The sequence below is a fragment of the Ambystoma mexicanum genome, chromosome 1p (assembly GCF_040938575.1).
Source record: "Ambystoma mexicanum isolate Mex_15411 chromosome 1p, UKY_AmexF1_1, whole genome shotgun sequence".
Classification (NCBI taxonomy): Eukaryota; Metazoa; Chordata; class Amphibia; order Caudata; family Ambystomatidae; genus Ambystoma; species Ambystoma mexicanum.
Window position 1 is genome coordinate 1026672775 of NC_090921.1, and position 13154 is coordinate 1026685928.

The window sequence follows — 13154 nt, forward strand, 5'->3', positions numbered from 1 at the left end:
AAAAGTCCTTCGAGCCGGATTTGAACCAGCGACCTAAGGATGCTTGTTTTACCACTACAGTCCTCCCCTCTACCAACTGAGCTATCGAAGGCTTGGCAAACCGTTCTCTAGCAAGCTCAATTCGAGCTTCCACTTCAACCGTCGACATGCAAACATCTCTTGCAATTCGTGCAAAATACTACAAATTTGGCTTGTGAGGTTCCCGAATTGAGTAAAAGCACATCAGTTCCCAATTAAAAAAATGACCCCCTCCGCAGTCTCCCGCATGTTACTGACCACCATACTAAGGGGGAAAAGTTGAAAGGCGGCGCCTCACAGGCCATCTCCTCAGAGTATTCAGCCGTGTTGGGCCTTGACAATATTTTAATATCTTGGATGGTGTATACTGTTCTCTCATTTCCCTTGAGAAATCAAGATTGTCAAGGGGATTCTGCTGTTTTGCCAGTTCATAGCAAGAGATGGGGATCCGAAACACCTCACAGGAAACCAATGAAGATTGGTGTTGGACAGAAACATAACGTGGCCACAGCCTCAAAGCAAAAGGCATCTATTTTCAGTGATGAAATATAATATAATTATAAATTGTCTGTTATTTTATTTTCCAAGTATTTTACTTTCCAAGTATTCAATAAAATTTGCATTTGGCAAAAGTCCTTCGAGCCGGATTTGAACCAGCGACCTAAGGATGCCTGTTTTACCACTACAGTCCTCCACTCCACCAACTGAGCTTTCGAAGGCTTGGCAAATCATTCTCTAGCAAACTCAATACGAGCTTCCACTTCAACCGTCGACTTGTAAACATCTCTTGCAATTTGTGCAAAATACTACAAATTTGGCTTGTGAGGTTCCCGAATTGAGTAAAAGCACATCAGTTCCCAATTAAAAAAATTACCCCCTCCGCAGTCTCCCGCATGTTAATGACCACCATACTAAGGGGGAAAAGTTGAAAGGCGGCGCCTCACAGGCCATTTCCTCAGAGTATTCAGCCGTGTTGGGCCTTGACAATATTTTAATATGTTGGATGGTGTATAGTGTTCTCTCATTTCCCTTGAGAAATCAAGATTGTCAAGGGGATTCTGCTGTTTTGCCAGTTCATAGCAAGAGATGGGGATCCAAAACACCTGACAGGAAACCAATGAAGATTCGTGTTGGACAGAAAAATAACGTGGCCACAGCCTCAAAGCAAAAGGCATCTATTTTCAGTGATGAAATATAATATAATTATAAATTGTCTGTTATTTTACTTTCCAAGTATTTTACTTTCCAAGTATTCAATAAAATGTGCATTTGGCAAAAGTCCTTTGAACCAGCGACCTAAGGATGCCTGTTTTACCACTACAGTCCTCCGCTCTACCAACTGAGCTATCAAAGGCTTGACAAATCAACTCTAGCAAACTCAATACGAGCTTCCACTTCAACCGTCGACTTGTAAACATCTCTTGCAATTCGTGCAAAATACTACAAATTTGGCTTGTGAGGTTCCCGAATTGAGTAAAAGCACATCAGTTCCCAATTAAAAAAATGACCCCCTCCGCAGTCTCCCGCATGTTACTGACCACCATACTAAGGGGGAAAAGTTGAAAGGCGGCACCTCACAGGCCATCTCCTCAGAGTATTCAGCCGCGTTGGGCCTTGACAATATTTTATAGTGTTCTCTCATTTCCCTTGAGAAATCAAGATTGTCAAGGGGATTCTGCTGTTTTGTCAGTTCATAGCAAGAGATGGGGATCCAAAACACGTCACAGGAAACCAACGAAGATTGGTGTCGGACAGAAAAATAACGTGGCCACAGCCTCAAAGCAAAAGGCATCTATTTTCAGTGATGAAATATAATATAATTATAAATTGTCTGTTATTTTACTTTCCAAGTATTTTACTTTCCAAGTATTCAATAAAATTTGCAATTGGCAAAAGTCCTTCAATCCGGATTTGAACCAGCGACCTAAGGATGCCTGTTTTACCACTACAGTCCTCTGCTCTACCAACTGAGCTATCGAAGGCTTGGCAAATCAGTCTCTACCAAGCTCAATACGAGCTTCCACTTCAACCGTCGACATTCAAACATCTCTTGCAATTCGTGCAAAATACTACAAATTTGGCTTGTGAGGTTCCCGAATTGAGTAAAAGCACATCAGTTCCCAATTAAAAAAATGACCCCCTCCGCAGTCTCCCGCATGTTACTGACCACCATACTAAGGGGGAAAAGTTGAAAGGCGCGCCTCACAGGCCATCTCCTCAGAGTATTCAGCCGTGTTGGGCCTTGACAATATTTTAATATCTTGGATGGTGTATAGTGTTCTCCCATTTCCCTTGAGAAAACAAGATTGTCAAGGGGATTCTGCTGTTTTGTCAGTTCATAGTAAGAGATGGGGATCCAAAACACCTCACATGAAACCAACGAAGATTGGTGTCGGACAGAAACATAACGTGGCCACAGCCTCAAAGCAAAAGGCATCTATTTTCAGTGATGAAATATAATATAATTATAAATTGTCTGTTATTTTATTTTCCAAGCATTTTACTTTCCAAGTATTCAATAAAATTTGCAATTGGCAAAAGTCCTTCAATCTGGATTTGAACCAGCGACCTAAGGATGCCTGTTTTACCACTACAGTCCTCTGCTCTACCAACTGAGCAATCGAAGGCTTGGCAAATCCGTCTCTAGCAAGCTCAATACGAGCTTCCACTTCAACCGTCGACATTCAAACATCTCTTGCAATTCGTGCAAAATACTACAAATTTGGCTTTTGAGGTTCCCGAATTGAGTAAAAGCACATCAGTTCACAATTAAAAAAATGACCCCCTCCGCAGTCTCCCGCATGTTACTGACCACCATACTAAGGGGGAAAATTGAAAGGCGGCGCCTCACAGGCCATCTCCTCAGAGTATTCAGCCGTGTTGGGCCTTGACAATATTTTAATATCTTGGATGGTGTATAGTGTTCTCTCATTTCCCTTGAGAAATCAAGATTGTCAAGGGGATTCTGCTGTTTTGCCAGTTCATAGCAAGAGATGGGGATCCAAAACACCTCACATGAAACCAATGAAGATTTGTGTTGGACAGAAACATAACGTGGCCACAGCCTCAAAGCAAAAGGCATCTATTTTCAGTGATGAAATATAATATAATTATAAATTGTCTGTTATTTTACTTTCCAAGTATTTTACTTTCCAAGTATTCAATAAAATTTGCATTTGGCAAAAGTCCTTCGTGCCGGATTTGAACCAGCGACCTAAGGATGCCTGTTGTACCACTACAGCCCTCATCTCTACCAACTGAGCTATCGAAGGCTTGGCAAATCACTCTCTAGCAAACTCCATACGAGCTTCCACTTCAACCGTCGACTTGTAAACATTTCTTGCAATTCGTGCAAAATACTACAAATTTGGCTTGTGAGGTTCCCGAATTGAGTAAAAGCACATCAGTTCCCAATTAAAAAAATGACCCCCGCCGCAGTCTCCCGCATGTTACTGACCACCATAATAAGGGGGAAAAGTTGAAAGGCGGCACCTCACAGGCCATCTCCTCAGAGTATTCAGCCGCGTTGGGCCTTGACAATATTTTAATATCTTGGATGGTGTATAGTGTTCTATCATTTTCCTTGAGAAATCAAGATTGTCAAGGGGATTATGCTGTTTTGCCAGTTCATAGCAAGAGATGGGGATCAAAGAAACACCTCACAGGAAACCAAAGAAGATTGGTGTTGGACAGAAAAATAATGTGGTCACAGCCTCAAAGCAAAAGGCATCTATTTTCAGTGATGAAATATAATATAATTATAAATTGTCTGTTATGTTATTTTCCAAGTATTTTACTTTCCAAGTATTCAATAAAATGTGCATTTGGCAAAAGTCCTTCGAGCCGGATTTGAACCAGCGACCTAAGGATGCCTGTTTTACTACTACAGTCCTCCACTCTACCAACTGAGCTATCGAAGGCTTGGCAAATCAGTCTCTAGCAAGCTCAATACGAGCTTCCACTTCAACCGTCGACGTTCAAACATCTCTTGCAATTTGTGCAAAATACTACAAATTTGGCTTGTGAGGTTCCCGAATTGAGTAAAAGCACATCAGTTCACAATTAAAAAAATGACCCCCTCCGCAGTCTCCCGCATGTTACTGACCACCATACTAAGGAGGAAAAGTTGAAAGGCGGCGCCTCACAGGCCATCTCCTCAGAGTATTCATCAGTGTTCGGCCTTGACAATATTTTAATATCTTGGATGGTGTATAGTGTTCTCCCATTTCCCTTGAGAAATCAAGATTGTCAAGGGGATTCTGCTGTTTTGTCAGTTCATAGCAAGAGATGGGGATCCAAAATACCTCACAGGAAACCAACGAAGATTGGTGTCGGACAGAAAAATAACGTTGCCACAGCCTCAAAGCAAAAGGCATCTATTTTCAGTGATGAAATATAATATAATTATAAATTGTCTGTTATTTTACTTTCCAAGTATTTTACTTTCCAAGTATTCAATAAAATGTGCATTTGGCAAAAGTCCTTTGAGCCGGATTTGAACCAGCGACGAGCTATCGAAGGCTTGGCAAATCATTCTCTAGCAAACTCAATACGAGCTTCCACTTCAACCGTCGACTTGTAAACATCTCTTGCAATTCGTGCAAAATACTACAAATTTGGCTTGTGAGGTTCCCGAATTGAGTAAAAGCACATCAGTTCCCAATTAAAAAAATGACCCCCTCCGCAGTCTCCCGCATGTTAATCACCACCATACTAAGGGGGAAAAGTTGAAAGGCGTGCCTCACAGGCCATCTCCTCAGAGTATTCAGCCGTGTTGGGCCTTGACAATATTTTAGTATCTTGGATGGTGTATAGTGTTCTCCCATTTCCCGTGAGAAAACAAGATTGTCAAGGGGATTCTGCTGTTTTGTCAGTTCATAGCAAGAGATGGGGATCCAAAACACCTCACAGGAAACCAACGAAGATTGGTGTCAGACAGAAACATAACGTGGCCACAGCCTCAAAGCAAAAGGCATCTATTTTCAGTGATGAAATATAATATAATTATAAATTGTCTGTTATTTTATTTTCCAAGCATTTTACTTTCCAAGTATTCAATAAAATTTGCAATTGGCAAAAGTCCTTCAATCCGGATTTGAACCAGCGACCTAAGGATGCCTGTTTTACCACTACAGTCCTCTGCTCTACCAACTGAGCTATCGAAGGCTTGGCAAATCAGTCTCTACCAAGCTCAATACGAGCTTCCACTTCAACCGTCGACATTCAAACATCTCTTGCAATTCGTGCAAAATACTACAAATTTGGCTTGTGAGGTTCCCGAATTGAGTAAAAGCACATCAGTTCACAATTAAAAAAATGACCCCCTCCGCAGTCTCCCGCATGTTACTGACCACCATACTAAGGGGGAAAAGTTGAAAGGCGGCGCCTCACAGGCCATCTCCTCAGAGTATTCAGCCGTGTTGGGCCTTGACAATATTTTAATATCTTGGATGGTGTATAGTGTTCTCTCATTTCCCTTGAGAAATCAAGATTGTCAAGGGGATTCTGCTGTTTTGCCAGTTCATAGCAAGAGATGGGGATCCAAAACACCTCACATGAAACCAATGAAGATTCGTGTTGGACAGAAACATAACGTGGCCACAGCCTCAAAGCAAAAGGCATCTATTTTCAGTGATGAAATATAATATAATTATAAATTGTCTGTTATTTTACTTTCCAAGTATTTTACTTTCCAAGTATTCAATACAATTTGCATTTGGCAAAAGTCCTTCGAGCCGGATTTGAACCAGCGACCTAAGGATGCCTGTTGTACCATTACAGTCCTCTGCTCTACCAACTGAGCTATCGAAGGCTTGGCAAATCACTCTCTAGCAAACTCAATACGAGCTTCCACTTCAACCGTCGACTTGTAAACATCTCTTGCAATTCGTGCAAAATACTTCAAATTTGGCTTCTGAGGTTCCCGAATTGAGTAAAAGCACATCAGTTCCCAATTAAAAAAATGACCCCCGCCGCAGTCTCCCGCATGTTACTGACCACCATACTAAGGGGGAAAAATTGAAAGGCGGCACCTCACAGGCCATCTCCTCAGAGTATTCAGCCGCGTTGGGCCTTGACAATATTTTAATATCTTGGATGGTGTATAGTGTTCTCTCATTTTCCTTGAGAAATCAAGATTGTCAAGGGGATTATGCTGTTTTGCCAGTTCATAGCAAGAGATGGGGATCAAAGAAACACCTCACAGGAAACCAAAGAAGATTGGTGTTGGACAGAAAAATAATGTGGCCACAGCCTCAAAGCAAAAGGCATCTATTTTCAGTGATGAAATATAATATAATTATAAATTGTCTGTTATGTTATTTTCCAAGTATTTTACTTTCCAAGTATTCAATAAAATTTGCATTTGGCAAAAGTCCTTCGAGCCGGATTTGAACCAGCGACCTAAGGATGCTTGTTTTACCACTACAGTCCTCCCCTCTACCAACTGAGCTATCGAAGGCTTGGCAAACCGTTCTCTAGCAAGCTCAATTCGAGCTTCCACTTCAACCGTCGACATGCAAACATCTCTTGCAATTCGTGCAAAATACTACAAATTTGGCTTGTGAGGTTCCCGAATTGAGTAAAAGCACATCAGTTCCCAATTAAAAAAATGACCCCCTCCGCAGTCTCCCGCATGTTACTGACCACCATACTAAGGGGGAAAAGTTGAAAGGCGGCGCCTCACAGGCCATCTCCTCAGAGTATTCAGCCGTGTTGGGCCTTGACAATATTTTAATATCTTGGATGGTGTATACTGTTCTCTCATTTCCCTTGAGAAATCAAGATTGTCAAGGGGATTCTGCTGTTTTGCCAGTTCATAGCAAGAGATGGGGATCCGAAACACCTCACAGGAAACCAATGAAGATTGGTGTTGGACAGAAACATAACGTGGCCACAGCCTCAAAGCAAAAGGCATCTATTTTCAGTGATGAAATATAATATAATTATAAATTGTCTGTTATTTTATTTTCCAAGTATTTTACTTTCCAAGTATTCAATAAAATTTGCATTTGGCAAAAGTCCTTCGAGCCGGATTTGAACCAGCGACCTAAGGATGCCTGTTTTACCACTACAGTCCTCCACTCCACCAACTGAGCTTTCGAAGGCTTGGCAAATCATTCTCTAGCAAACTCAATACGAGCTTCCACTTCAACCGTCGACTTGTAAACATCTCTTGCAATTTGTGCAAAATACTACAAATTTGGCTTGTGAGGTTCCCGAATTGAGTAAAAGCACATCAGTTCCCAATTAAAAAAATTACCCCCTCCGCAGTCTCCCGCATGTTAATGACCACCATACTAAGGGGGAAAAGTTGAAAGGCGGCGCCTCACAGGCCATTTCCTCAGAGTATTCAGCCGTGTTGGGCCTTGACAATATTTTAATATGTTGGATGGTGTATAGTGTTCTCTCATTTCCCTTGAGAAATCAAGATTGTCAAGGGGATTCTGCTGTTTTGCCAGTTCATAGCAAGAGATGGGGATCCAAAACACCTGACAGGAAACCAATGAAGATTCGTGTTGGACAGAAAAATAACGTGGCCACAGCCTCAAAGCAAAAGGCATCTATTTTCAGTGATGAAATATAATATAATTATAAATTGTCTGTTATTTTACTTTCCAAGTATTTTACTTTCCAAGTATTCAATAAAATGTGCATTTGGCAAAAGTCCTTTGAACCAGATTTGAACCAGCGACCTAAGGATGCCTGTTTTACCACTACAGTCCTCCGCTCTACCAACTGAGCTATCAAAGGCTTGACAAATCAACTCTAGCAAACTCAATACGAGCTTCCACTTCAACCGTCGACTTGTAAACATCTCTTGCAATTCGTGCAAAATACTACAAATTTGGCTTGTGAGGTTCCCGAATTGAGTAAAAGCACATCAGTTCCCAATTAAAAAAATGACCCCCTCCGCAGTCTCCCGCATGTTACTGACCACCATACTAAGGGGGAAAAGTTGAAAGGCGGCACCTCACAGGCCATCTCCTCAGAGTATTCAGCCGCGTTGGGCCTTGACAATATTTTATAGTGTTCTCTCATTTCCCTTGAGAAATCAAGATTGTCAAGGGGATTCTGCTGTTTTGTCAGTTCATAGCAAGAGATGGGGATCCAAAACACGTCACAGGAAACCAACGAAGATTGGTGTCGGACAGAAAAATAACGTGGCCACAGCCTCAAAGCAAAAGGCATCTATTTTCAGTGATGAAATATAATATAATTATAAATTGTCTGTTATTTTACTTTCCAAGTATTTTACTTTCCAAGTATTCAATAAAATTTGCATTTGGCAAAAGTCCTTCGAGCCGGATTTGAACCAGCGACCTAAGGATGCCTGTTTTACCACTACAGTCCTCCGCTCTACCAACTGAGCTATCGAAGGCTTGGCAAATCATTCTCTAGCAAACTCAATACGAGCTTCCACTTCAACCGTCGACTTGTAAACATCTCTTGCAATTCGTGCAAAATACTACAAATTTGGCTTGTGAGGTTCCCGAATTGAGTAAAAGCACATCAGTTCCCAATTAAAAAAATGACCCCCTCCGCAGTCTCCCGCATGTTAATGACCACCATACTAAGGGGGAAAAGTTGAAAGGCGGCGCCTCACAGGCCATCTCCTCAGAGTATTCAGCCGTGTTGGGCCTTGACAATATTTTAATATCTTGGATGGTGTATAGTGTTCTCTCATTTCCCTTGAGAAATCAAGATTGTCAAGGGGATTCTGCTGTTTTGCCAGTTCATAGCAAGAGATGGGGATCCAAAACACCTGACAGGAAACCAATGAAGATTTGTGTTGGACAGAAAAATAACGTGGCCACAGCCTCAAAGCAAAAGGCATCTATTTTCAGTGATGAAATATAATATAATTATAAATTGTCTGTTATTTTACTTTCCAAGTATTTTACTTTCCAAGTATTCAATAAAATGTGCATTTGGCAAGAGTCCTTCGAGCCAGATTTGAACCAGCGACCTAAGGATGCCTGTTTTACCACTACAGTTCTCCGCTCTACCAACTGAGCTATCGAAGGCTTGGCAAATCAACTCTAGCAAACTCAATACGAGCTTCCACTTCAACCGTCGACTTGTAAACATCTCTTGCAATTCGTGCAAAATACTTCAAATTTGGCTTGTGAGGTTCCCGAATTGAGTAAAAGCACATCAGTTCCCAATTAAAAAAATGACCCCCGCCGCAGTCTCCCGCATGTTACTGACCACCATACTAAGGGGGAAAAGTTGAAAGGCGGCACCTCACAGGCCATCTCCTCAGAGTATTCAGCCGCGTTGGGCCTTGACAATATTTTAATATCTTGGATGGTGTATAGTGTTCTCTCATTTTCCTTGAGAAATCAAGATTGTCAAGGGGATTATGCTGTTTTGCCAGTTCATAGCAAGAGATGGGGATCAAAGAAACACCTCACAGGAAACCAAAGAAGATTGGTGTTGGACAGAAAAATAATGTGGCCACAGCCTCAAAGCAAAAGGCATCTATTTTCAGTGATGAAATATAATATAATTATAAATTGTCTGTTATGTTATTTTCCAAGTATTTTACTTTCCAAGTATTCAATAAAATTTGCATTTGGCAAAAGTCCTTCAAGCCAGATTTGAACCAGCGACCTAAGGATGCCTGTTTTACCACTACAGTCCTCCCCTCTACCAACTGAGCTATCGAAGGCTTGGCAAACCGGTCTCTAGCAAGCTCAATTCGAGCTTCCACTTCAACCGTCGACATGCAAACATCTCTTGCAATTCGTGCAAAATACTACAAATTTGGCTTGTGAGGTTCCCGAATTGAGTAAAAGCACATCAGTTCCCAATTAAAAAAATGACCCCCTCCGCAGTCTCCCGCATGTTACTGACCACCATACTAAGGGGGAAAAGTTGAAAGGCGGCGCCTCACAGGCCATCTCCTCAGAGTATTCAGCCGTGTTGGGCCTTGACAATATTTTAATATCTTGGATGGTGTATACTGTTCTCTCATTTCCCTTGAGAAATCAAGATTGTCAAGGGGATTCTGCAGTTTTGCCAGTTCATAGCAAGAGATGGGGATCCGAAACACCTCACAGGAAACCAATGAAGATTGGTGTTGGACAGAAACATAACGTGGCCACAGCCTCAAAGCAAAAGGCATCTATTTTCAGTGATGAAATATAATATAATTATAAATTGTCTGTTATTTTATTTTCCAAGTATTTTACTTTCCAAGTATTCAATAAAATTTGCATTTGGCAAAAGTCCTTCGAGCCGGATTTGAACCAGCGACCTAAGGATGCCTGTTTTACCACTACAGTCCTCCGCTCTACCAACTGAGCTTTCAAAGGCTTGGCAAACCATTCTCTAGCAAACTCAATACGAGCTTCCACTTCAACCGTCGACTTGTAAACATCTCTTGCAATTTGTGCAAAATACTACAAATTTGGCTTGTGAGGTTCCCGAATTGAGTAAAAGCACATCAGTTCCCAATTAAAAAAATTACCCCCTCCGCAGTCTCCCGCATGTTAATGACCACCATACTAAGGGGGAAAAGTTGAAAGGCGGCGCCTCACAGGCCATCTCCTCAGAGTATTCAGCCGTGTTGGGCCTTGACAATATTTTAATATCTTGGATGGTGTATAGTGTTCTCTCATTTCCCTTGAGAAATCAAGATTGTCAAGGGGATTCTGCTGTTTTGCCAGTTCATAGCAAGAGATGGGGATCCAAAACACCTGACAGGAAACCAATGAAGATTCGTGTTGGACAGAAAAATAACGTGGCCACAGCCTCAAAGCAAAAGGCATCTATTTTCAGTGATGAAATATAATATAATTATAAATTGTCTGTTCTTTTACTTTCCAAGTATTTTACTTTCCAAGTATTCAATAAAATGTGCATTTGGCAAGAGTCCTTCGAGCTGGATTTGAACCAGCGACCTAAGGATGCCTGTTTTACCACTACAGTCCTCCGCTCTACCAACTGAGCTATCGAAGGCTTGGCAAATCAACTCTAGCAAACTCAATACGAGCTTCCACTTCAACCGTCGACTTGTAAACATCTCTTGCAATTCGTGCAAAATACTTCAAATTTGGCTTGTGAGGTTCCCGAATTGAGTAAAAGCACATCAGTTCCCAATTAAAAAAATGACCCCCGCCGCAGTCTCCCGCATGTTACTGACCACCATACTAAGGGGGAAAAGTTGAAAGGCGGCACCTCACAGGCCATCTCCTCAGAGTATTCAGCCGCGTTGGGCCTTGACAATATTTTAATATCTTGGATGGTGTATAGTGTTCTCTCATTTTCCTTGAGAAATCAAGATTGTCAAGGGGATTATGCTGTTTTGCCAGTTCATAGCAAGAGATGGGGATCAAAGAAACACCTCACAGGAAACCAAAGAAGATTGGTGTTGGACAGAAAAATAATGTGGCCACAGCCTCAAAGCAAAAGGCATCTATTTTCAGTGATGAAATATAATATAATTATAAATTGTCTGTTATGTTATTTTCCAAGTATTTTACTTTCCAAGTATTCAATAAAATTTGCATTTGGCAAAAGTCCTTCGAGCCGGATTTGAACCAGCGACCTAAGGATGCTTGTTTTACCACTACAGTCCTCCCCTCTACCAACTGAGCTATCGAAGGCTTGGCAAACCGTTCTCTAGCAAGCTCAATTCGAGCTTCCACTTCAACCGTCGACATGCAAACATCTCTTGCAATTCGTGCAAAATACTACAAATTTGGCTTGTGAGGTTCCCGAATTGAGTAAAAGCACATCAGTTCCCAATTAAAAAAATGACCCCCTCCGCAGTCTCCCGCATGTTACTGACCACCATACTAAGGGGGAAAAGTTGAAAGGCGGCGCCTCACAGGCCATCTCCTCAGAGTATTCAGCCGTGTTGGGCCTTGACAATATTTTAATATCTTGGATGGTGTATACTGTTCTCTCATTTCCCTTGAGAAATCAAGATTGTCAAGGGGATTCTGCTGTTTTGCCAGTTCATAGCAAGAGATGGGGATCCGAAACACCTCACAGGAAACCAATGAAGATTGGTGTTGGACAGAAACATAACGTGGCCACAGCCTCAAAGCAAAAGGCATCTATTTTCAGTGATGAAATATAATATAATTATAAATTGTCTGTTATTTTATTTTCCAAGTATTTTACTTTCCAAGTATTCAATAAAATTTGCATTTGGCAAAAGTCCTTCGAGCCGGATTTGAACCAGCGACCTAAGGATGCCTGTTTTACCACTACAGTCCTCCACTCCACCAACTGAGCTTTCGAAGGCTTGGCAAATCATTCTCTAGCAAATTCAATACGAGCTTCCACTTCAACCGTCGACTTGTAAACATCTCTTGCAATTTGTGCAAAATACTACAAATTTGGCTTGTGAGGTTCCCGAATTGAGTAAAAGCACATCAGTTCCCAATTAAAAAAATTACCCCCTCCGCAGTCTCCCGCATGTTAATGACCACCATACTAAGGGGGAAAAGTTGAAAGGCGGCGCCTCACAGGCCATTTCCTCAGAGTATTCAGCCGTGTTGGGCCTTGACAATATTTTAATATGTTGGATGGTGTATAGTGTTCTCTCATTTCCCTTGAGAAATCAAGATTGTCAAGGGGATTCTGCTGTTTTGCCAGTTCATAGCAAGAGATGGGGATCCAAAACACCTGACAGGAAACCAATGAAGATTCGTGTTGGACAGAAAAATAACGTGGCCACAGCCTCAAAGCAAAAGGCATCTATTTTCAGTGATGAAATATAATATAATTATAAATTGTCTGTTATTTTACTTTCCAAGTATTTTACTTTCCAAGTATTCAATAAAATGTGCATTTGGCAAAAGTCCTTTGAACCAGCGACCTAAGGATGCCTGTTTTACCACTACAGTCCTCCGCTCTACCAACTGAGCTATCAAAGGCTTGACAAATCAACTCTAGCAAACTCAATACGAGCTTCCACTTCAACCGTCGACTTGTAAACATCTCTTGCAATTCGTGCAAAATACTACAAATTTGGCTTGTGAGGTTCCCGAATTGAGTAAAAGCACATCAGTTCCCAATTAAAAAAATGACCCCCTCCGCAGTCTCCCGCATGTTACTGACCACCATACTAAGGGGGAAAAGTTGAAAGGCGGCACCTCACAGGCCATCTCCTCAGAGTA

At 41.5% G+C, this 13154-nt stretch overlaps 4 non-coding genes across 4 annotated transcripts; all 4 read right to left on the reverse strand.

The window, feature by feature from the left end:
* Positions 1-3852: 3852 nt before the first annotated feature.
* TRNAY-GUA (transfer RNA tyrosine (anticodon GUA)) lies at positions 3853-3938 on the reverse strand. Its single transcript is given in 2 exon segments — positions 3853-3888; positions 3902-3938. It is a non-coding gene; the product is annotated as a tRNA-Tyr (tRNA).
* A 1806-nt stretch (positions 3939-5744) lies between these two features.
* On the reverse strand, positions 5745-5830 carry TRNAY-GUA (transfer RNA tyrosine (anticodon GUA)). Its single transcript is given in 2 exon segments — positions 5745-5780; positions 5794-5830. It is a non-coding gene; the product is annotated as a tRNA-Tyr (tRNA).
* A 2482-nt stretch (positions 5831-8312) lies between these two features.
* TRNAY-GUA (transfer RNA tyrosine (anticodon GUA)) lies at positions 8313-8398 on the reverse strand. The gene is given in 2 exon segments: positions 8313-8348; positions 8362-8398. It is a non-coding gene; the product is annotated as a tRNA-Tyr (tRNA).
* Positions 8399-10897: 2499 nt separating this feature from the next.
* TRNAY-GUA (transfer RNA tyrosine (anticodon GUA)) lies at positions 10898-10983 on the reverse strand. The gene is given in 2 exon segments: positions 10898-10933; positions 10947-10983. It is a non-coding gene; the product is annotated as a tRNA-Tyr (tRNA).
* Positions 10984-13154: the final 2171 nt, after the last annotated feature.